The 22,914-nt window shown below is 34.3% G+C and overlaps 1 protein-coding gene across 3 annotated transcripts in view; it reads left to right on the plus strand.

Moving 5' to 3' along the window:
- Nucleotides 1–17,181, plus strand: part of LOC126759627 (protein retinal degeneration B) — an 84,925-nt gene extending 67,744 nt beyond the window's left edge. For all 3 annotated transcript variants that reach the window (XM_050474541.1, XM_050474542.1, XM_050474544.1), the window contains one exon: nucleotides 16,816–17,181. The gene's annotated coding sequence lies outside the window, so the exon portion shown is untranslated. The remainder of the gene's footprint in view (nucleotides 1–16,815) is intronic.
- The last annotated feature ends 5,733 nt before the right edge of the window (nucleotides 17,182–22,914 follow it).

Below are 22,914 nucleotides of genomic sequence, written 5' to 3' on the forward strand. Positions count from 1 at the left end.
AATAAATATTTTTACTAATACTAAGTCTTAAGAAACGGTTAAAATTTTATAATATGTAAAAAAATATTTGGATCAATAAATTTAAAAGTTTTCTCAGAAAAAATTCTGGAAAATTCGGGTATTGTCGGCCTTCTAACTGTATATAACACCTTAATAGTAACAGCAAAATTTTCTTCGGTTGTACCGATGCCATAATACCCTTTACAAATACAAAAGATTCCATACGAGAACTTGTATGTACATACATACATATGTATATATTATGACATCCATAATAGTTAGACGGGCATCTCCCATGATTGGACTAATTTCATGAACATTCATTCACTCCTGGCCGACATTGACTCGCATTTATTAGTTCAATAGTAATTTCCTTCTGGATGTTACAAAAAAAATTAAAACAAACGCAGCAGTTGAAGAGAGTATAGAGTACTTTAAAACTCTTGTTGCACGTGACCAATTTTTCACCACTTAAAAAATTTGAACACCACGTTTTTAGCAGTATTCAGCTCAATGATTCCTATGGTGAACTTCGATGAACCATACCTGTTGCTATCGCTGTGTACTAGTGTGTACTTTTATATACATATATTATAGCCGAATTAACATAACATGTGGAAAGCCTTTAGGATTTCACTCAAATAATTTTCACCACCTTTAAAAGTAAATAATTCAGACAACTTTATCTTGACTCAACTTTGAGCGGTACACATTCTCTTTCACCTGTACATTGAGTATATTTCGTTTTGAACTTAATGTGATATGGTGAGTTTGTTAGATGAATTATTGAGCAGTGAAGGCAGTGCTCGCTGAAGTTCTGGTCTTTTTCATTGCGCTCATGGTGAATAGAATTCGTTGTGCTTTGCTAGGCGAAACACACATGTAATTGGAAGTTGCGATAACTAACGGTTTAATAGTGTATGTTTTTTTTTTCGTTCGTGTGTTATGGAAATAAAATAAGTTTAGAGTGCATAAATGGAAATATAAAGCTATGAATTTAAACTTTTCGGCAATTGATAACTAATGCAAATGCTTTGCTGTGTATTCCCAAATGCTAGGACATAAAGCGGCAGCAATTAAATTGCAAACGAAGTATATGTGTGGTTTCTTATAAAAAACATAAGCGAAATGAAAATAAAATATCCAGTTCTGGTGCATACAATATATTCCATAATTAAAGGCTGCAAATGAAGAAAAGCAAGAAAAGGACGTGAAGTTTCTAAGTATTAGTTTGTGATTGTAACTGTGTAAATTCAGTGCAGTTGTGTTAATAATTCAGTGTCAATTGTTGTTGCTCTGCTTGTGAATCTGGCGAGTCGCTCGCGCCCACACAAAGTCGACGCGCTGCACTTACACGCATGCTTTTTTACCTGAACGCTGTCACTGACAAGTGTTTGTGCCTGTGAGTAATACGAGCGGGTTAATGCCGTTACTGCGCAAACAGGCAGGTGTGCCATACGAGATGCTGTTGTTGCCAGTTTTAATATCAATTAAAATAATAACGAAGTTTTTGAAAACAAGGAATTGGAAATAATCATAAATGTGTATATAAATTAAATGCTTTTCCGACCTGTGAATCCAAAGTAATATCCACTTTTCCAAGTTCACTATAACTTCACCTCTGCTATGCTGCCAAGTACAGTAGCAGCAACAAGAACAACAATACTAATAACAACCGACATTTGCAGTTCAATAAATCCATACAGACATACAAGTACAATAAAACCAGGAAGCAAGCAGCCATGGAGGAAAGCGAGCGACGTTTAGAAAAAAATGTGTGCTTTTCGACAACAACAAAAACTACCCGTTATACAACTGCTGTAAAGTGCCATGGAAATTTAATTTATGATTATAAGCGGCTGCAGTTCAATTTCTTTGTCAGCTTCCATTCTTCAGGTAAGTGTTTGTTTGAGTGTTAGTTGGAGAATAAAATGGTAAATATGATTTTTGTCAAATGCCATTCTTACAATATACAATGGCTGATTTTGGTTACGACGAGGGCCCTACGCTAATGACAAGCAATTTATGACCTATGAAAAAACTATTTTTGGCTTTCAGCGTTTAAAAAATCTCTGATATTTTGACGTGAGAATTTTTGATTGAAAATTTTGAGTTTCTTGTTTTCAGTTTATTCCTCAACATTTATACTAAATAAACAGTTTCTAACCCTTAAGAATTGAAACACACCCTCTCTTTATTTTTCCCGATCTCAGAGCGGAAATAATTTTTCCTTCCAGTTTTGTAATTTTATCTCTCGTTTCCAATGGGTTTCAACTTACTATGAATCTCCTACTCTTTTCACCATTTTTAAAGGCTTCTGCACTGACCTAATAAATATTTCTGAAATTGGTCTTCCTTCTTCAACAGTTCCAAAAAAGTTCGGTGGATCCTTCCTACCATGTCAAATTGCTGTTGCACTGATTTTCCTGCAGTAACCCAAGTTCAATTGCTCAGACTTGTGATGGCAAGAAATCTGTATAATATAATTCATAAACTGTGACCTAATGATTTGAAGAAGAAAATCACTTTACGAACTATTAGTTTACAAAGTACACGAAAACTTGAAGTTATCTCTTACAAAAAAAATTGTATCTAACTATCCAGTCATTGCAGAGGAAGATTTGGGAAATCAGCGTGGTTTCAATTTTAGAAACTTAACAATATTTTCACCCAAACAACTGATAAATTACATTAAAATAATTCAATGAAATAATTTTAGTAAGTAAGGCAAGTAAATATTTTATTCTTAATTATTGCATTTCAGAGAACTTCGCCTTCAGTAATTATGCTAAGCACACTAAACTTTAAAATATTTAAATATCTAAGTAAAGGTTATGGTAAGTATTACTTTTTCACTTTTTCACATTAAATACAAAGAATCTCATATACGTGTTTCTACCATTATTTACACTATCTTAACATTCACCGTCCTCAAAAGGCATATACTACTTAAAAATGATAATTTACCCAACCTCAAACTTCCTTCAATCCACAAATAACAACCACAGTAATTCGGGTTTGAATTCAATATGAAGGTGATTTATTCGGTCACCTCCGGCAAATTAGTCGATTTTCCCACCTCAATGCGCTTAACACCGCCAGTTGCAACTCTGCTAAAAGTGCAAGTATACAAACACAATTGTTAATACAGATTTAGCCGTGTACAATTGGTTGCCCCTACAGTCAAATTTACAAACACCAGACTCGTGTACCACTAAACCTCAAATTAAATTAATTCAGGAAAAATATGTATATGTATTTTTTAGAATGGGTATTTTCTGAAATCCACTGAATATTCCAATATAAGAAAGTCTAACAAAATTGAGATTAACTATTGCTTTTCAGGCTACGGTATCAATATGAAGACTAAAATTAAGTTTAGTGTCCATAGTAATTCTCAAATCAACAAAGTTAAAAACATGCTCTAGTAAATAGTCTTTTATTACGTAAGGAAAGAGAAACGTAGATCTAAAAGAGGAGAGAGAAACTCAGATCAGAAAATCACTTCGTCTTACATTTTTTGAGATTCAATGGCAAATCATTACTATTACACCAACCAAATGGTTTAAATCTGTTTTCAGCAGAAACTTTTCATCAATTGAAGTATAGTATGTATATAATTTAAACAGCGTTAAGACGTTGGCATACTTGTATAATAAAATATTTGAGAATTCTATGACTGAAGAGATATCGTTAATAAATAACAAGAACAGAATTGTGACAAGATGATTACCTTGCGGAACATCTGAAGAGACATTGATTGATTCCGAAAGAGTATCCTCAAATATCACTCGCTGTGTTCTATTATAAAGATAAGAAGATACCCTTTAGAGAAATCTTAATTGAAAGCCCAGAAGGTTAAGTTTATGTACGAGAGTCGAGAGATTTACTTTATCGAAATCTTTGCTAAAGTCAGTGTATAAAACATCCGTATACTTGTGTTCCCAAAAACCCAATGATACATGGTTTACAATTTCAAGTAAATTTGTTAGAGCAGACTTCCTTTTACGGAATCCAAGAGAAACTGTCGCAGACCTTATAAAATATGTATATAAATAATCTGCGAGACGAGCATAGTCGAATTAGCCATGCCCATCTGTCAGTCGCTTTATATATTCACGTACTAGTCTTTCAGTTTTTTATATTCTGAAATTTTGCACGCGTCATTTTTTAAGTCAGAAAATGCTTTTTTGTCGGAACCGCCGATATCGGACAACCATAGTATATAGCTGCCATACAACGACCGATCAAACTCAAGTCATTGTATGGACATTTTTTTCATTTGACAAGAAAGCATAGATACTGAGTATTATATATATCCTTCCTTCTAAATTGGTAAAGTTATTTTGTACTCTTTTATGCCATAAAAGTCCATCTGTGAAGAGTATTATTGCTTTTTTTACAAAAAAAGTGCCATAAACAGGTCTCTTTGGTCCCTTGATCGTGCGAATCCAATTCTGATCCCAAATTCATGGAGAGCGTTTTTATTCGTTTACATTTGAGGTCACTGACCCATTTTTTTTTTTTTTTCTGTTTACATATTATGAGGTCAATGACCGCTTTGTTTACTTTTGATGCCAACTTTTGTTTACATTCAGCTAAGTCCACAACCTTTGTTTACATTTAGAATCACTGACCCATTTGTTAAGCATTGGCTAGGCACGGTGCCTACTTTACTTATTTAGAGTCAGCTGGTACCCAGCTTCCTTTGAAGTCCCCGTATGACTTTCAAATCACTTCATATCGCAACGCTAGAGTCACCTAAGCACATGGGAGGCACGGTACCTGCATTACTTACATATGTATATTGAGCCAGCTGGCAGCAAGCTTCCTCTGAAGTCACCTTGTGACCATTTTTCTACAAAAATTACGCCGGTGAGAACGTAAGCATCAATGACGACCGTTATCGCCTCATGATAACCGACTATTTGATGCCTGAAATTTAAGCTGGTCATCTTGGCGACATTTGGTTCCAAGACGACGGCGGTACTTCCCACACATCACATCTTTCAATGGATTTATTGAGAGGACACTTCGGTGAGCAGATAATTTCACGTTTTGGGTCGGCCGATTGGCCACCAAGATCGTATTATATTGTTAGACTTTTTCCTGTGGGGATATGTAAAGTAAAAAGTTTATGCGGACAATCCGGCTTCGATTCAGGCCTTGGAGCAAAACATCACGCGTGTCATTCGCCAGTTACCAGTCGAAATGCTCGAACGAGTGATCGGAAATTGGACTCAACGAATGGATTATCTGAGACCAACATTTGAAAAAGATAGTCTTAAAATTATAAGTGTCAAAGTATGTTCTTTCGAAAGATAATAAATATTTCCATTAAATTTTTCTTTAAACAAGTAAGGAAGAGCTAAGTTCGGGTGTCGCCGAACATTTTATACTCTCGCATGATAATGTGATAATCGAGATTTCTATATCCGTCATTTACATATTTTTTTTATTTTGCTGTAAAATTAATTAGATTAGATCAACTTGTGTACTTTGAATATTGAATTGTATTTTCATTTCCTAATGTATATATTATACAGAGAAGGCATCAGATGGAATTCAAAATAGCGTTATATTGGAAGAAGGCGTGGTTGTGAACCGATTTCCCCCATATTTCGTACATGTTATCAGGGTGTTAAGAAAATATTATATACCGAATTTCATTGAAATCTGTAGAGTAGTTCGTGAGATATGGTTTTTGGTCCATAAGTGGGCGACGCCACGCCCATTTTCAATTTAAAAAAAAAACCTGGGTGCAGCTTCCTTCTGCCATTTCTTCCGTAAAATTTAGTGTTTCTGTCGTTTTTTGTTAGTCGGTTAAGGCACTTTTAGTGATTTTCAACATAACCTTTGTATGGGAGGTGGACGTGGTTATTATCCGATTTCTTCCATTTTTGAACTGTATATGGAAATGCCTGAAGAAAACGACTCTGTAGAGTTTGGTTGACATAGCTATAGTAGTTTCCGAGATACGTACAAAAAACTTAGTAGGGGGCGGGGCCACGCCCACTTTTCCAAAAAAATTACGTAAAAATATGCCCCTCCCTAATGCGATCCTTTGTGCCAAATTTCACTTTAATATCTTTATTTATGAAGACGGACGGACAGACAGACATCCGGATTTCAACTCTCCTCGTCACCCTGATCACTTTGGTATATATAACCCTATATCTGACTCTTTTTGGTTTAGGACTTACAAACAACCGTTATGTGAACAAAACTATAATACTCTCCTTAGCAACTTTGTTGCGAGAGTATATAAAGTAGGGAACCTCGAAATAAATCACCCTTACGTAGGATAGTGAAAATTCTAAAGCAGTTCTTTACCACAATTCAGTTCTTACAGAAACAGACACATTTTCGATTTTCGTTTCGAAGTTGAGCATTCTATCATATACTTGTATAACATATTAATACATACATATATACAATTGTGCACATGAGGCTGTATGCTGAAAAATTTACGCTTAATTTAGCGAAATATAACACTTGAACGTATGCACATTTCGTTCATGCAGTTAACAATTACCGCATGACAAGAAATAAAGAGTTTTGAAATTGTCACGCATACCTGCCTCACACTGCTCAACCCCTTCGGGGCTTGTGCACGCAAATTAACTCTGAGCTGCACTACTATTTTACTGACAACCCACAAACATGCACAGTGAATTACATATGTTTCTAAGTATATGTGTACGTATATGTACAAAATAGTCGTAGAATTGAGGAAGTAAAGCCAACTACGCCTTAAGGTATTTCCGGTCGTTGGTTGTCTTTTGCATATGCTACTTTTCGTCAACTTTTCCAGCTCATAAAGGAATATTATTTTAAATATCGAATTTGGGAACATTTTAAGACATTTACATGTTTAACTTTTCGATGTTTCTATAAAATTAGCAAATTCAAAAAGTTTAAATAATATTACTGAAACATTTAGCAAAACGTTATACCTTTTTCACTCATTTTGGACAAATTGTACCCGCCGGTTTATCACAAGTGGGCAAATGTCCTTCGTTTCTAATAATAACTTTAAGCGGTTCGCCATTTCTATGCACCCTAACTTGGTGCGCTACTCTCTTGTCAAAAATGGTGATCTGCATATAAAGACGAAATCTAGAGAACAACAAGGGGAGAGATGTGAGCTGATGAGTTTTTATAGTGGAAGAATATGTTTTTCTTCGCAAAATGGGCTTTTTGAAAGACGCGATCCTTTGACATATCTACTGTCTCATCTATCTTGAGCAACATCTTTCGAGGTTTTGACCATGCCATTAAGTGCAGCCTCCTTTAGAGCAGTGACCAATAGAATGGCAGAGCGTCGATACTAGCCTTGAACTCATTAACAGTGCGTTAAGAGCTGGTCAAAGGGTGCCTAACTTTGCGCTCAATAGCATCGAGTGTCTTTGTGATAAGACTGGTATGGGTGCTAGGCCACAGCGGAATCACAGGAAACTGTAAAGCTGATGAGCTAGCAAGAAAAGACTCCCTAGAGTCGCTATCGGTAAAATGGGGAGGGCCGGTGCTTTCGTAATAGATAACTGTTGTACTACTAGAGAACTGGGCTTCGCGGAAGCTTGACCAGCGCTGGGCCATCAACGGTACATGCGCTGTAGAAAAAGTCTTTTGGCCCAAGATCGATCGCAAGACATCTGGTGATCTCTTTAGACTAGCCTCCCCTTTTTTTGGGACTTTTAACAGGCCATTGTCATATTGGTGTTTATGCAGTAAGGCTGGGAGTCCTACAGGTTGCCATCTGGAGAAGCTGTATGGAAAAAGATGAGGTGGAAACAACTCATAACTTCCTTCTTGACTGTCTTTCGTCTGGGAGATCAAGTCTTAAAGAATTAGGAACGTATACCATAAGACATCCCACCGAGCTGACGGGAATGGAAATTAAACGCCAATGCAAATTTGTATTGGCTACTAAGTGTTTCGCTTATTTATAAGTTCAAACACAGGAATTCTTCTTTTCTATGGCCTCACAAAGGACTACATATAGTAGTTCACGTGCGATCTTTAATTAGCCATATAAGCTAACCTAATCCATCCCTTCCGTACGAGGAAAATATATTATAATTGAAAAATTTACGTTTTTGTGATCTTCTTCATTTCTCTGTCTACAAATCTACAATTATTACATTCTACTCGACCTTAAAGACTACCATTTTCAACGCAATACTAGTCTGGTGTTTGTATATGGTTTACTTGAACGCACAACTACTTGCCTTTTGACGTATTTTACTCTAACTCAAACACATCCACAGCCAATTATGTTTTTCATATAACCATTTGTGGTCATATATAGTGTACGAGTACTATGAACGAGAGAGCAGAAACGGCAAATATTAAAATAAACTAAACAATAACGTAACGATGCAGTGGGCATCTGTTATAACAGGAAGGTGCTCGTATGCTGTCAGACCCTCAGCCATCACACTCACACCTTAACGGGCTTTATGTTGGGCATCTGACTTTGTTGCATAATAAACTACCGTCACTAAAAGTTCGAATTTTAGAGAACACCTAACAGTTCATACGAGTAATACACCTCGGCATTAACAAAGGAGATTTTCGTAAAACATATTTTAGTTTCCTTTGCATTTTTACATAACATTCTTGCAAACAGGTTGAATTTTTCCAGTCTGTGACTTGCCTAACCATCACCACTGAAGCAATTCAGTGCTTATATGCAACTGTTTATGAAACATGTTCATGGCATTATCCTATCCGGCAACGTAGAATTATGTTAAATCCACCTACCGGAAGCCAATGGAAAGGCTTTAGAGACTCGCTGCGCTGTGCATAACGGGAGATTTAAAAACAAATCCAACGGCGGCTCTTGAACTGGTACTAAACCTGCCACCTATAAACCTCTTCATTGAAAACTGCGCAGTAAAATCGGCGGGACGACTACTGGCTGCAGGAAAATTTACATATAGAAGGTGCCTTCCAAAGTAAACAGGACTTTTTGCTATTTTTATCGATTATCCAGTGCGAATTTCATGACATTTCATTGATTGGAAGTGGAGTTATTGCATTTTAAGTGTCAGTATGTTTGTGTTATCGGTGCGAAAATGAGCTTCGAACAAAGAGCCAACACTAAATTTTGTTTTAAAATTGGTAAAACTTTTACTGAAACGTTTCAATTGATGAAACAAGTTTATGGTGATGTTTGCCTATCCCGTAGCAGAGTGCCCAAGTGGATTCAACGTTTTAAAAGAGGTCGTGAGGACATAAATGACGATCAGCATGTGGGCCAATCAAAAACGTTTCACCAGAAATTCCATTAAAACTGTGATTTATTTTTATGATTCCAAGGATATTGTCTAAAAGGAATTTGCTCCACCCAGCCAAAACTTTAATGCGGTTTTCTACCTTAGAGTTTTGAAGCGTTTGGTGCGCCGTATTCGACATGTTGGGCCCGAATATCGCGAAGATGAAAGTTAGCGTTTGTTGCACGATAATGCGCTGTCTCATCGATCGCCCTCTGTGAGCGATTATTTGACCCAAAATCACATTTAAACCATTAACCACTCCCCGTATTCACCTGATATGGCAACGTGCCGCTTCTTCCTTTTCGGAAAAATGCATTTGCCCATGAAAGGAAAGCGTTATGCAGACATAAAGGTCATTCAAAAGGCTTGCACCATCGACATGCTTTTGGACCGTGCAAAAAGCTTTATTGAAGTAGAAGGAGACTATTTTGAATAAAATAAATTGATTTTTCCGAAAAAACCATTTGTTCTGTTTTTTTTTAAAGTCCTGTTACTTTGGAACACCTTGTAGAACTTTCGAGCAAGACTCTGTAGGCAAACACAGACTACATGACCCCACTTTTCGACTGGGAAAGAAGGCTCAGAGCAACATATAAAAAGATGGCTGGCGGAAAAGTATACTAGCTACGCGTAACACTCTAAACGTCTATACTAATGGCTCGAAAATGGAGGAGGGAGTTAGTGCGGGAATATACTGTCCAGAGTTAGGCATAAGGCAACCTTTTAAGCTGCCGATCACTACAATATATTTCAAGCTGAGGTCTTTGCTATTGGCCGCTAATGTCCCGGCAGGCACTTCCAGAACAACTATGTAATGTGGGTGAGATTGCCAAGAATGATGTGTGGCTAACACCCGAAAACGTAATAAACATTGGGACATTGTCTATACGACGATATCGACAGAAGCATGGTAAAGAAAATCAAAACACGATGAAACGTCCTAGGTGGAAAACTGCAGAAGTCATGTGTAAAACGGTAGATCGGAAGTACACAAAATTCCTATTGGCACTCGATAGAAGAGACTGTACGAAAATGATCGGAATACTAACTGGTCACTGTCTGGTGACGGTTCTCCAGTGTAACATGGCTGATGGAATGAAATAATGAATAGGAATCAAACCATTATGCACGAAGCGGCTTGATAGAGAACTTGAAATAGATGCTGTATACAGCTCGATCTGTGATCTGTTCGATTGATACATTCTTCCCTGTTTATCCAAAAAAAAATTAGGAAACTTGGGAACCACTTATCCAGTTATGTTAAAACAGTTGGTTGAATTTATAATTGGAATTTTTTGCCTATGTGATATTTATCTCTAACTTATTTACCCTGCGTGACTCTCAAAAATACCCGATCGATCTCGCAAAGGCATCAAATATGATATATTCGCTGAATGTAACGTTCCAAAATCGAAAAATTCTGCGTGAGAACTTGCGAAGAATATTACAGTGTATCGGTTTACATTCCTCTATTGGATACAATCGGCGAAGATTTGAAGATGCGCTCTTCTAGAGAGTATTGCATCGATTTCAACTGAGATTGCTGCTTCCAGAAAAAGTATGTGCTTTGAAAACCAAAGTATTGGATCATCTTATTGACTGCTTGATAGATAGATTCAAAGGCCTTTGGTATAATGACAACGTCGTGCGACGTTTGAAGCTCAAAGGTGAACTTGATCACTGGCAGTGCCATGGGGGGCAGAAGCAAAAGTCAAAAGACAACAAGTTACCGACTATTGCCTTGAAAACTTTGAAGAAATGTGATGTAGACCTATACCTCATAATTCATAGTTTTCGTCGCATATTTTGCACACTTCCTGTGATGAATGTCATCCGCACGTCTTTGATTTTAATGTGTTTTTTTAACTTAGTAGAATTTGATATTAGAAGGTCAATTTGAAATTTTTCCACCATGATACTAAACTGTATAAAGACTATTATATTTTATATAATATCTATAATACTATATAATGTCTCAAGTAAGTATAAAATCAGTAAAATTTTGAATGGACTAAAAATATGTTCAATAACTTTGCTTGAAAATGGTAAACACTCAAATTTTTAATTGATTACATTATTACAATTGTGACAGAATATCCACAGAAAAGCCCAACAGTTTAAATGGGAAAAATATACCAATTTAATTAACAGAAATTTTCTTAAAAACAATTTTTTTTCCAACAATTTACTTAAAGACAATTTTTTTTAAGCCAGAATTTAAGGATTTGGAATATTTTCGATATCAAATATATTAAAAATATTTTTAAATTTTTATCTACTTTTCAATTGTATTCTACATTTTTCTTAAATTTTTAAAATGAAGTTTAAAAGTAGTTTAATATAAATTGAGCACTGAGTTTGGCAAAAAACTAAATTACTAAAAATATGCTAATATGAACTCTTAAACTATATTTAATTTATTTAAAAATTATATAAAGTAATTTGTATACAAACAACCTGTACTCACCTTTATGCCTCAAAGCACAAAATACTATTGCTCTCTTTGATTGATATTGTTTGTTTGTTTATTCGCACGACGTTGTTGGTTAATTAGAAATCGGCGACACACGAACCTCGTAAGAACGAACGCTTGACTTCACATTTTACGAAATATATTTAAATAGCAATTAATTCACGAATTCACTGTAACACTATTTATGAATGATAAATAATATTGGATTTCCACTCACTTCACTATTAACACCATTAACTTACTTACTGAAAACATAAATGCATAACATAGGAAACAAAATTACCTTTGCACACTATTTCATTTCACTTGACACATTTTTTTCTACTTTCATTAGAACACTTACAACTTTTTACATAATTTTCACTTTATTTAATTTTCACAGCACTAACTTATATTTTTAAATAAAACAAAGCACTTTTACTATTAATTACTATCGCGTTTATTACTATTTTTCCCGCAACACGAACTGACGCGCAATTTGACCGATGACCGATCGCGATTGAAAAATACCAATTGACTGACTCTGAGCAAATGTGTAGTGAGTGTGTAGAGTTCGCCACGACAGCGGTGTGTTTGTTGTATGTGGTGCAGTCGGAATGTGGAGAAGGTGTGCATTGTTTTTATTCATGCTCCTTTGAGGCAGCACATCGCAGCATAGCGAAGAGGTAATGCACTCGCTACATGCCTATTACATTTCGGCAGTTGTTGCTTCTCCTTGAAGTGTTGTTTTGTTTACAAACTTTGTGACTTAACAGCGATTTTGGCAACTGGGGTGTCACATGAGAAAACCCTCATGCGATTTTTTAATATAGTCTGAAAATATTTTAAAATATAAAATGAAATTATTACATACACATTAGTGGTTTGAAAAATTTAAATAATATAAATTAAATAATTTGAAATAATATAGATTAAATTAACATTCTGTTATATGTAGGTGCTTACAGAAAAAATAAAATTTTTCTGTTATGACTTTTAATTTTCATTTACTACTTCTTTAAGGGGCTACACCAGTGTAACGCATGAAAAATTAGGCAATTTTAGTGAAGAGTGAAGAGAAAGTACGCGATTGAATATTTGAAATTTCTTTGAACGTAATAAGGTATATTTTCAGCTATGTTTTAAGATTTTTTACAAAAAGTTTGAAAAATAACTCAGTTATGGGCTGTCTTCGGGCTGTGCTCCTTCGACATGATTCCGCTGAACCAAATGAAACAAGGAAATTCAAAATATGCATAACTTAAAGATATTTCCTATACAATGATCTTTGAAAAAATCAAAAATTAACAAAATGTCGTAGTTTTGAAAAAAATCTTTTTTATTTGAAAAATGGTCGTTTTTTTTGCAAGGCCAAATTCAATGAATTCAAAAGTTTATTAAATCGATTAATTTCTCGTTGAGTATGATGTCATTGCAATTTTGAAAATAAAAAACGCGTTTAAAGTTTCACTGACGATATTTAAACAACATCAAAAATCCAATTCAAGATACGACTTTGACAATTTTACAGGATATTTTTGGAAATATAAACTATCGAAAAAGCAAATAAAAATTGTTTTTGGAAGTATCACACTGGTTAAGCTCCTTAAGTAGTTTATCGATGACATATTTCTCACTTCTTTTGCAAATAAAAATAATAATAAAACAATTGTAATTTATAAATAACAACGATAAACAGAGTAACACAAAAAGTGTTTACTGAGGATTATTTTCCATTTAGAGTTTTCACTATATTTTTTGCAGTGAAACATGAAATATTGGATAAAAATCGAAGAAAGCATATCCAGCTAGTGGACCAGGCTAGACAATTTTTGAAACAAGAGTCACAGTAGGCTGAAACTCACTGGCCAAGTAAAATAAAATTATAGTTTAAGTGTTTTGACTTTATTTTGTCGCTTTCAAAGTAATCACCACCAGATGTAATACATATGTACTTGTACATTTATGCAATCGATTTTCCAGTCCTCGAAACTCTTTTCATAAGCACTTTTTGAGATGGTCTTCAGCCTTTTCAGCGAATTTTGTTTTATCTCTTCGATCGACTGAAAACGCGTTCCACGGAGCGGAAATTTCAGTGTAGGGAACAAAAAAAAATCACACGGAGCCAAATTTGATAACTACGCTGGTTGATCGATGGCATTAATTACGTTTTTGGCTTTAAATTCGGTCACAATTGTGCCTCGATGCGATTGTGCTTTATCATTGTGAAAAATCCATGCGTTGTTCTTCCATAATTTCGGCTATATCGGAACGAGTCAATCAATAATGAGTTTCATATTCGAAATATCCACTAAAATCATTCGAACGAACTCGCGAGAGATGTCGAACTCTTTTGATATGCTCAAAGCTGAGCCACGTCACCAACTGTTAAATAACCAGTGTGTGGTCATCATGTAAAAATAACATGGCCAACAAACTAGTTCGAATCAAATACATATGTACATGGCAAAGGAAGAGGAGAAACATAAATAACAGAAAAAGTGTGTTTATTAATCAGTTTAATTTTTTGGAAGCAAATTTGGAATTTTTAATATTCACCAATCCAAAACTTTTACAAATACCACAACCGCCTTGTGATTGGAATAGTATGAGCAGTAAGAAGGACAGGCAAAAAGTCCACATATGCTTATTTCTTAAATTTATGTTATTTTTATTTTCACCCCACATCAACACATACATAGTTACATATTTGCGCTGCTCCCAAACATGCTTGTCACAACGCAGACCTTTTTACCGTCTGTTACCACAACCCTACAGAGTCAAGTGCATTGATCATATGTTGACATTTGGTATGAAAGGAATGTTGGAAGAAGGGCAAACGCATAAACGTTCAGAAGCATATTTATTTGTTTACATACATATATAAATATAATAAATAAGTATGTTTGTATTTTTCTGAATTTATACATATATAACTTCTAATGCCAGATAACTGGTTGTACTGGTTAGAGGCACTAAGCCTCCTTTAATTATGCTAGTAAGAAATGTTGTACATACTATAATACACATGCAGTTAAAAGTGTGCATCTTAAAGTCGTGTTATGGACTCACAAAATATATATATATGTACATAAGTTCTTAGTATATGGTATATAACGTAACGTCTTCTTGTGAATGAGTTAAAATTTCTACTGCGTACATATCAAACAGGCGTAAAAGGTCGTAACGATTACATTAAAAACTTTCCAATTTCTTAATTTTTTATAAACCACTCAAGTAAAAGCCAAAGGCGAACCATCCTTGCAATAATGGAGAAAAGTATCAACAACCACACACACAAATCTTATTCTTAATAAGATATTTATTATGTTTCCTATATCACATTTGTTGAGCAGTGTATGCTCCTCATACAAGCTCCACTTCACAAAATAAAGTTACCACATATTCCTGCAACATCACCTTAGCCAAGTATTTTTCCCTATCTATATCAAGGATTGTGCTCGTCAGAGTAAACTAAACGCTCACGCTGTTATTTTTGCGGCAAACATGGTCTGCTGGTACAAGTTGCACGTATCAAGTATCTTTTAAATTTTATCTTGAGCAATTCAATGAAAATTGCCGCAGCAACAGTGATATCTACTACTTTCCTAATGGAGATAGCATAATGTTGGACAGGCAGAAGGTTTAGCAGCTGAAGCTGCCAAGTGATGTGCATAATATGCACATGGAAAAGTAACATCAACAGTCATATACTTGTATGTGTTTTATCCTTAGTCGCAGTTGCAACATCAATGCATAGGCACATCTCAGGTGATACATAGCAGCAGCTGGCCACAGTCACGGCCGCCATATACAACTAATCTATAGTATTCACTGTATAATGGTTTTGTGTTAGAAGACGGAAAGTATATCGTAAAATATGTAGCAATTTGTATTCAAACTGAATGCAAAAGCCACATTCTCTCCTGTGATGAGAAAGAAAGAAAAACGGAGAGAAGACGTGCTAACGAACTGTGCCATTAAAATTTAGTGAGATGCGTTAGCACATAAACGCGTGTGTTAAATTAAATAAATTTAAAATACAATTTTATAAGACTTTATATCAATTTAGATTATTTTTGTATTCCACGTAAAGACAAACGACACCATATTTATAAATGATTACGTTTTTAATCTCTCATTTGCTTTATCCTAATCCAAGAATAACATTTAATTTGATAGGACGATAATAAATGATATGAAATCTCCATAAATGCATGTTTATTTATGTGGTGTATATCTACATTTGAGTTCTCTTTTTTTCCAAATGATTTTTTTTTTCTGCCACTCGTGAACAATCTTTTTATTTTCAATTTAAACCGTGCCTAAATCATGCTACTTTGAATGATATCAACCTATACCTTAAAAAAACTGGCGCTCTACAAAACAGGTCTTATTGGTTTTTCCCATTAAATCATTGCTTCAATAGTTACAAGCAGTTAAATGTACATACATACATATGTATGAAATGCACTGAAGATTCTAGTACACCATGTCGTATAAGCAACACAGCATTTATAAGGCACTTGTATGAATGCTCAGAACATTTGATGCTTAATTTTAACTGCGTGTGAATTTAAAATAAAACTTTATATAAAAAAAAACAAATTTTTTTTTGTGGAGCGCTAAATTTTTCTTGGAAAATTTATTTTCGAAGTTGATAGATTAGTTGCTTTAAAGATAAAAATTTTAATGCAAAATATTAAAAAATGTCAAATTAAATATATATTGTATGTATGTATATTCATATATATCTTAGAATATTGTTCAAATTACCAACTCAAGAAAACAAATGATAACTAATGTACTATATAACTGCTCCTGTGTATAATATATAAGTGCATTACGATTATTATTAAATTATAATATTGAATTTTTCACTTTAAGGAAGCCTGTTAAGGTTGCAGTAAACTTTTCATAAAATTAAGTTAAAATGTGAAATTTAATGTTTTGATATGAAACAATGTGTTCAAAAAAACAATATGCTACAATCGGAACATAAACAAAATGATTCCTATAGAATTCCTTCTTATTCATATTACTAAATAATAAATATTTATTATATATTTTTTATATTTTCAGACGTGGACAATATAGTACGATGCAAGGGCTAAAGCATGCTGTACCATCTTATGGAAAATATTGCAAACTCTGGTATAGAACAGACCATTGGGTATTCATGGCTGCGATTCATGCATGAACAATGGCGAGAAGCTCACATTAAGTTGTGCCAGACGTTTGAATTATTCACTGGTTCTACCTTCCTTCACAACCCACCACCTTTGCATAAGTCGAAAGTTGATAGATTCGCTACTCAAAGTAGGCTCACAGGCGTCGACCATAACTATAAATGGCGTGGAATGGCCCAGCCTTATTGCTAGGTGTACCAATAAATATTGTAATGTAAAATAAATTCAACTCCAATAAAAAACGAGCTAAAATACGAAATCTTTGTGATCGTTATTTCTAAAGAAAACAGTCAAGGTAAGAAGGTAATAAGACTGAGTTTAAAAAGGGTAAATACTTAAAGAAAGAGCCTTAAAAGGATAGCCCTCAAGAAGGCCCATTGATACTTTATCTCAAACCAATCCCAAAATCTCAGTAGGAGGCAGTACTGGTATGATGTTCACTAAAATAGCAGTTTTTTATTTCATTCCATTAAAACTATAATAAAAAAAAATTGTAAATTTGTTAATAGTGAGTTTGATTGAAAATGAAGCTTAAGTTGGGAATCAGCGCGGTATCATTCGACGATGACTGTCGAACATAAAGTATAATGCGCAAAGCCCACGAAAGGTGCCTATTTTTAGCCAAGGACATATTAAAGCGCGGTCGTAGTTTATCAGAAATCAATTAAAGTGGCCAATATCAAAATGGCGTAATATTCTTTGGGGAACAAGTTCAATACAGAATGTCCGTGAATCTCCAAATAAGCAATATCTTTCAAATTATACAGTGAAGACAGTAAAGTACGGTGGCCTAAAAATTTTGAGGTGGACTTGTTTTTCATATGGCGGTCATCATGGCATCATGGAACACAATATTTACGTGGGAATATTAAAATTAATTATTAAGTTATGTTGCCATATACCACTTAAAATATTCATCTAAAATAGACATTCCGGCAAGATAACGATCCGAACACATGAGTAAATTGGTTAAAAATTGGCTTGATCAAGAAAATATTGGCTTAAGACCAAGGTCAGCCTAGTTCCCAGATCTTAATCCCCTAGAAAACCTATATAAGAAAACAAGGGCTATGTTTCAAAGCAGTTTCCGTCTTCAAAGTCCCAACTTTGTGCAAGAGGCATGGGGCAGATTCACCTTAAGCGTTGTCAGACCTTGGTTGGCGACATAACGTGTAGGTGCGAGGCTGTAATAGCCAATTAAGGATATATAGTACAGCAAAGTATTGCGCCAATACCGAAATGTTATTTAGTATTACTAATTTAATTAATGAATTATGATGAAATTTTTGTTAACACTATTATTTCATTGAACACCACAATTTATAGTTTGCCACCTTATAACAAAAAATTGCCCAAATCGAACCAAAACTGTTCAACCTCTTAGGTATTGAATATGTGGACCCAGTGCTTATAGTTAGCTTTTTATCGAAAGTATCGGTCAAAGTGTGAGATATATGATTGAAATTCAGAGAGAATCCATTCCTGATAGCAGTATATCTGCGTGCTACAAATGTGTTGAATCGGGCCAATACTTTCCTTATCAACCATATACCTAATATAAAGAGTTTCGAATTTGCGGGTGAATATTTACAGTAGAAGGATTGACAGGAGTTGTTCTTGCTAATTCATCTGTAGATATTATTCTTCATGACACATATTATGACACTCAATGTAAGACTCTGTTTGAAATTCAATTTGTTTTCAGTAAAAATCCAAAATCTCTGTAAACGTTTTCATTGGCAAGCACAGTCAACCATTCACTTTTCGTCGTTCACAGCGTTTAAATAATTTGAAACGAGGTAAAGTGAAGTAAAGCCACTAAAGCCAGTAAAGCCTTTTATGCAGCTGATAGAACTCGTCGTCCCCAAATGCTATAGTTGTTGTTGCCAGCTCGTAAAGGCACTAAAACACTCGATTCAATGGATAGCTTTAATTTTCAACTATGTCCGTCAGGCATCATATACTACATACAATGATATGCATTATTCCAATAGACTTTATGTTGTATATGTCAGTCAGTGTCCGAGTCATCTTAATACTGAATAAAAATATTTTATAAAGTATACCCTAGTTTCAGAAAAAAGTGTATGAAATCAGTCCAGACTTTCCCTTAGATCGAATATTGCAAATATAATAGCTTCTGTTTTTTCGGTGAACTTTCTCCTCGTTTATCTTATAATTTAAAAATCTTTCATTTGAGTCTGTTTATACCGCAGAATATCATAATTTGCTTTATATCATTCGGTGGTTAAAGTGATAGATGACTGCTTGCATTTGGATGCCTTTGTTGCAAAAATCCCCAAAGCATTCCATCTTGCATTACTCGTTACCAAAAAAAATCCGTTTTTTGCTTATTTCTTTGCACTTCTCATTTTATTCAAGAAATTGTACAACTTTTTTGCAAAACACTCTACTGAGTTTTGGCACTTTGTATGGGTATCGGAGGGACAACCTTGAGTTTGTTGCCATTAAATGAATTTGCTCGGCACTCAGAACCCTGATGGTTATTGCTACAATGTTTGAAAACATTTTTGCTGCCAAACGCACGAACAGACATACAGTTTTTTCCTTGAGACTCTACCTTACTGTCTGCTATTATTAATGGTCTTCTTCAGTTCGACTTTATTTGTACCATACCTTATTTGCACCATACGTAATATCAATATTCGCTCCAATTTTATAACTCAATTTCATTTCAATGCTTTTAATGAATTTATTTCAATTGGCTGGGCAGCAGCTGAAGAATTTGAGCAAACATACCATAACTTCAAGTACGGTTGTTCAATGTTATGACATACCTAAATTTTCGTTGAGAACGAGTTTTCTGGCAGTCAAATTTGCTTATGAAAGAATTCGATGTCTTAACTTGGCAAAAATCCAAGCCAAATTCAATTTTAGGTATCTGATGAGGAAGTTTCCATTCCTTCCGTCTTTGTTCCGCTGTTTGGCGCTTTACTTCTGTTTTTTTGCTAAAGATTTGTGTAGTATTTACTCAAAAAAAAAAAAAACTTTTTTATGCTACCAATAATTGTGTTACCGAATTTTAGTTTTACGCGTTTTCTCGGACTCTACGTGTATGTAGCGGTTGGACGATGACATCGCATAGAAAATAGGATCGATAGAGTCTACTATAAAATCTATAATCCAAATCAAGGAAAGTATTACAAAAGTTAGATTCGGATTAAAACAGCTCTTCGTCGCGCATTAACGAATATGTAAAAATAAAAGGCTTTCAAATTATTTTATTTTTGCAGAAAAACAAAAAAACGTTAACTTCGGTTGCACCGAAGCTAAATACCCTTCACAGGTGCATTTCTGTTAGTAACTATGTGTTCAGTTTGTATGGAAGCTATATGCTATAGTAATCCGATTTGAACAATTTTTTCGGAGATTATATTGTTGCCTTAGAAAATAACCTGTGCCAACTTTTGTGAAAATACATTGTGAAATGTGAAAGTTTTCCATACAAGAACTTGATTCCGATCGTTCAGTTTGTATGGCAGCTATATGTTATAGTGGTCCGATATTGGCAGTTCCGACAAATGAGCAGCTTCTTGGAGAGAAAATGACGTTTGCAAAATTTCAAAACGATATCTTAAAAACTGAGGGACTAGTTCGTATATATACAGACAGACATGGACATGGCTAAATCGACCCATCTCAACATTCGGATCAGTTATATACATATATACTTTCCCCACTGTATTTTACTGTCCCCAGCGCTTCCTTCTGGGTGTTACAAACTTCGTGGTAAACTTAATATACCCTGTTCAGGGTATAATAAATGATCAAACTCTAATTTGTAATTCATTTTTACTGTAAACTTTAATTCAAGCAAGTTCAATAAAAAACTTCGAGTCCTTAGAGCTTCTGTATAAGCACCCTGATATAAATATTTTTCGCTCTAATCAAATGAAAAAGTATTCAAAAATATAGTCCCGAAGTTTCATTGGTTTACTCAGAATATTTTGGAAGAAATAAGCTCCAGCTGAAGCTCGTTTCCCCGAAACTAACTTTTTCATCCGGCCGTCAAAATTGCGAGCGAACTCGTACTCTTCCTTTTATAAAAATATTGGAAATGTAAGTGAACGGGGACGTTGTTGATTGAGACAACCTGGTGAATCAAAAATGGTGAGATACGATGTGATATTGCACAGCAACAATCGGACAATAACATATGTGCATCCATACAAAAAGTTTTAATTTTCGATACTTTTTCTTATCAGAACAATGATCGGTCCACAATAAGTGTATAATAAAACTATGTTACTTCAATATGCAGTTACCGTTTTTAGTCAAAAAACGAAATATTTTTGATTTTAGATGAACAGATAGTAAGTAATGTTGTTCTCGACAATGGTGAACGCGATGGAAGATGAAGTTACAACGGCTGAGTATTCGGAACTTTTTAATATAATTTCACCAAATATTGTTTGAATACACATATAACTTATAATAATTGTAAATATTAAAAAAATAGTAAAAAAAAATATACTTTTCGAACCTCTGAAACCCACCTAACAACTCTTTAAACGGATTTTTCTCAAGTTATCTCTAGTTCTAATCTGCCGATATACTTCAACATTGAAATTAATATTCTTTAAGTATCTCTCTATCATATGAATGAACGTAAACTGATTAATATTTTTCAAAATTTCGTGAAACAATTGACCTTTCATTTTTGAGTAGCCGCCACTTTAGGATTTTTTTTAAATTATAAAATGTGGAAAGTATAAAAAGATCTACAAACAGGATACCTCCTACAAAAGCTCCTGTCAACTTGCAAACAACGAAAAAAGCACATCGATGCAAATCAAGGAGGAACAGCAGCGTTGTGTGCGCAGCTTACAAATTTATGGATACACACCTGAAAGGAGTCTCTTATATCAAAATTGTTGAGGAACCACTTACCGTATATTAGAAATAACTGCACATCCAATGTTTTCGTTTGCTTTTTCTTTATTTTTCAATAACACTTATAACATTCAAACCTTTTCTGTTTGCAAACGCACAGCGACCGCTCACTACACCTACACACTACCCTTTCCTAAGGAACCTATAATTGCACACTTTTCTAAAAAATCTATCGAAAAACACTGCACTCACATTTATTTCACTTCACTAAACACTCCCGATCACATAACTTTCGCATTTGAAGCAAAAACTTTTATATTTTTCACTATTTGCCACAATAAGCAAATTTCAACCGACGCGCACGGAATTTTACACGGAATTGACTAAATGGCGGCGGATCATGTCAAAACACAGCGTTGCACTTCCCATGGGAAACTGGAAATGTTTCCATTCACTATCAGGAGTGCATTATTTTGCAGCTTCCTGTGAGAGCTTAAATATAAAAAATAGGTGGCGCTGGATATTAATTATTATAAAAATATAATAAGTGATTTATCAAGTTTCGATTACATTTATTAATGTTTGAAAGCACATTTTTTTATATATATTTAAATTTTTATTTTCATATATAATATATATTTTAGATCAATTTATCACTTCTCGTAATATTATACATATGTATATGCCCATGCAGTGAAACCCAGCCAATCTTAAAAACATCTCCGCTAGATGGCACTAAATCATATTAATTATCATAGGCAGTCGCTATATATGGAAAATTCCCCCAATTTCGTTCTTCAATTAATCATATCGTATATATTTAAATATTTAAATTATTTTTAAATTTAAATTTAATTTTTTATAAAAACAATTATTTTAGCACTTCATTGTGAATAGAATACATCAAATAATGTGACAACAAATACAGCTCTGCGCATTGGAAACTTTCCGACGCCACTTTTCAGTTGCAAGCAGTTCCGCAACTATTTCCCCGTCGCGTGTATTGAAATCCAAAAAAATTGTGAAAATCCTAAGGCATATTAAGAAAAAATTGTAATTTTGGTGCAAATTTAAGTGTTAATGCTAGTGTTAATTTGTAACTAAAGTAGTTGTGGCATTTTTCACTCAGTATTTTGGG

The sequence above is a fragment of the Bactrocera neohumeralis genome, chromosome 5 (assembly GCF_024586455.1).
Source record: "Bactrocera neohumeralis isolate Rockhampton chromosome 5, APGP_CSIRO_Bneo_wtdbg2-racon-allhic-juicebox.fasta_v2, whole genome shotgun sequence".
NCBI classification, from domain to species: Eukaryota; Metazoa; Arthropoda; class Insecta; order Diptera; family Tephritidae; genus Bactrocera; species Bactrocera neohumeralis.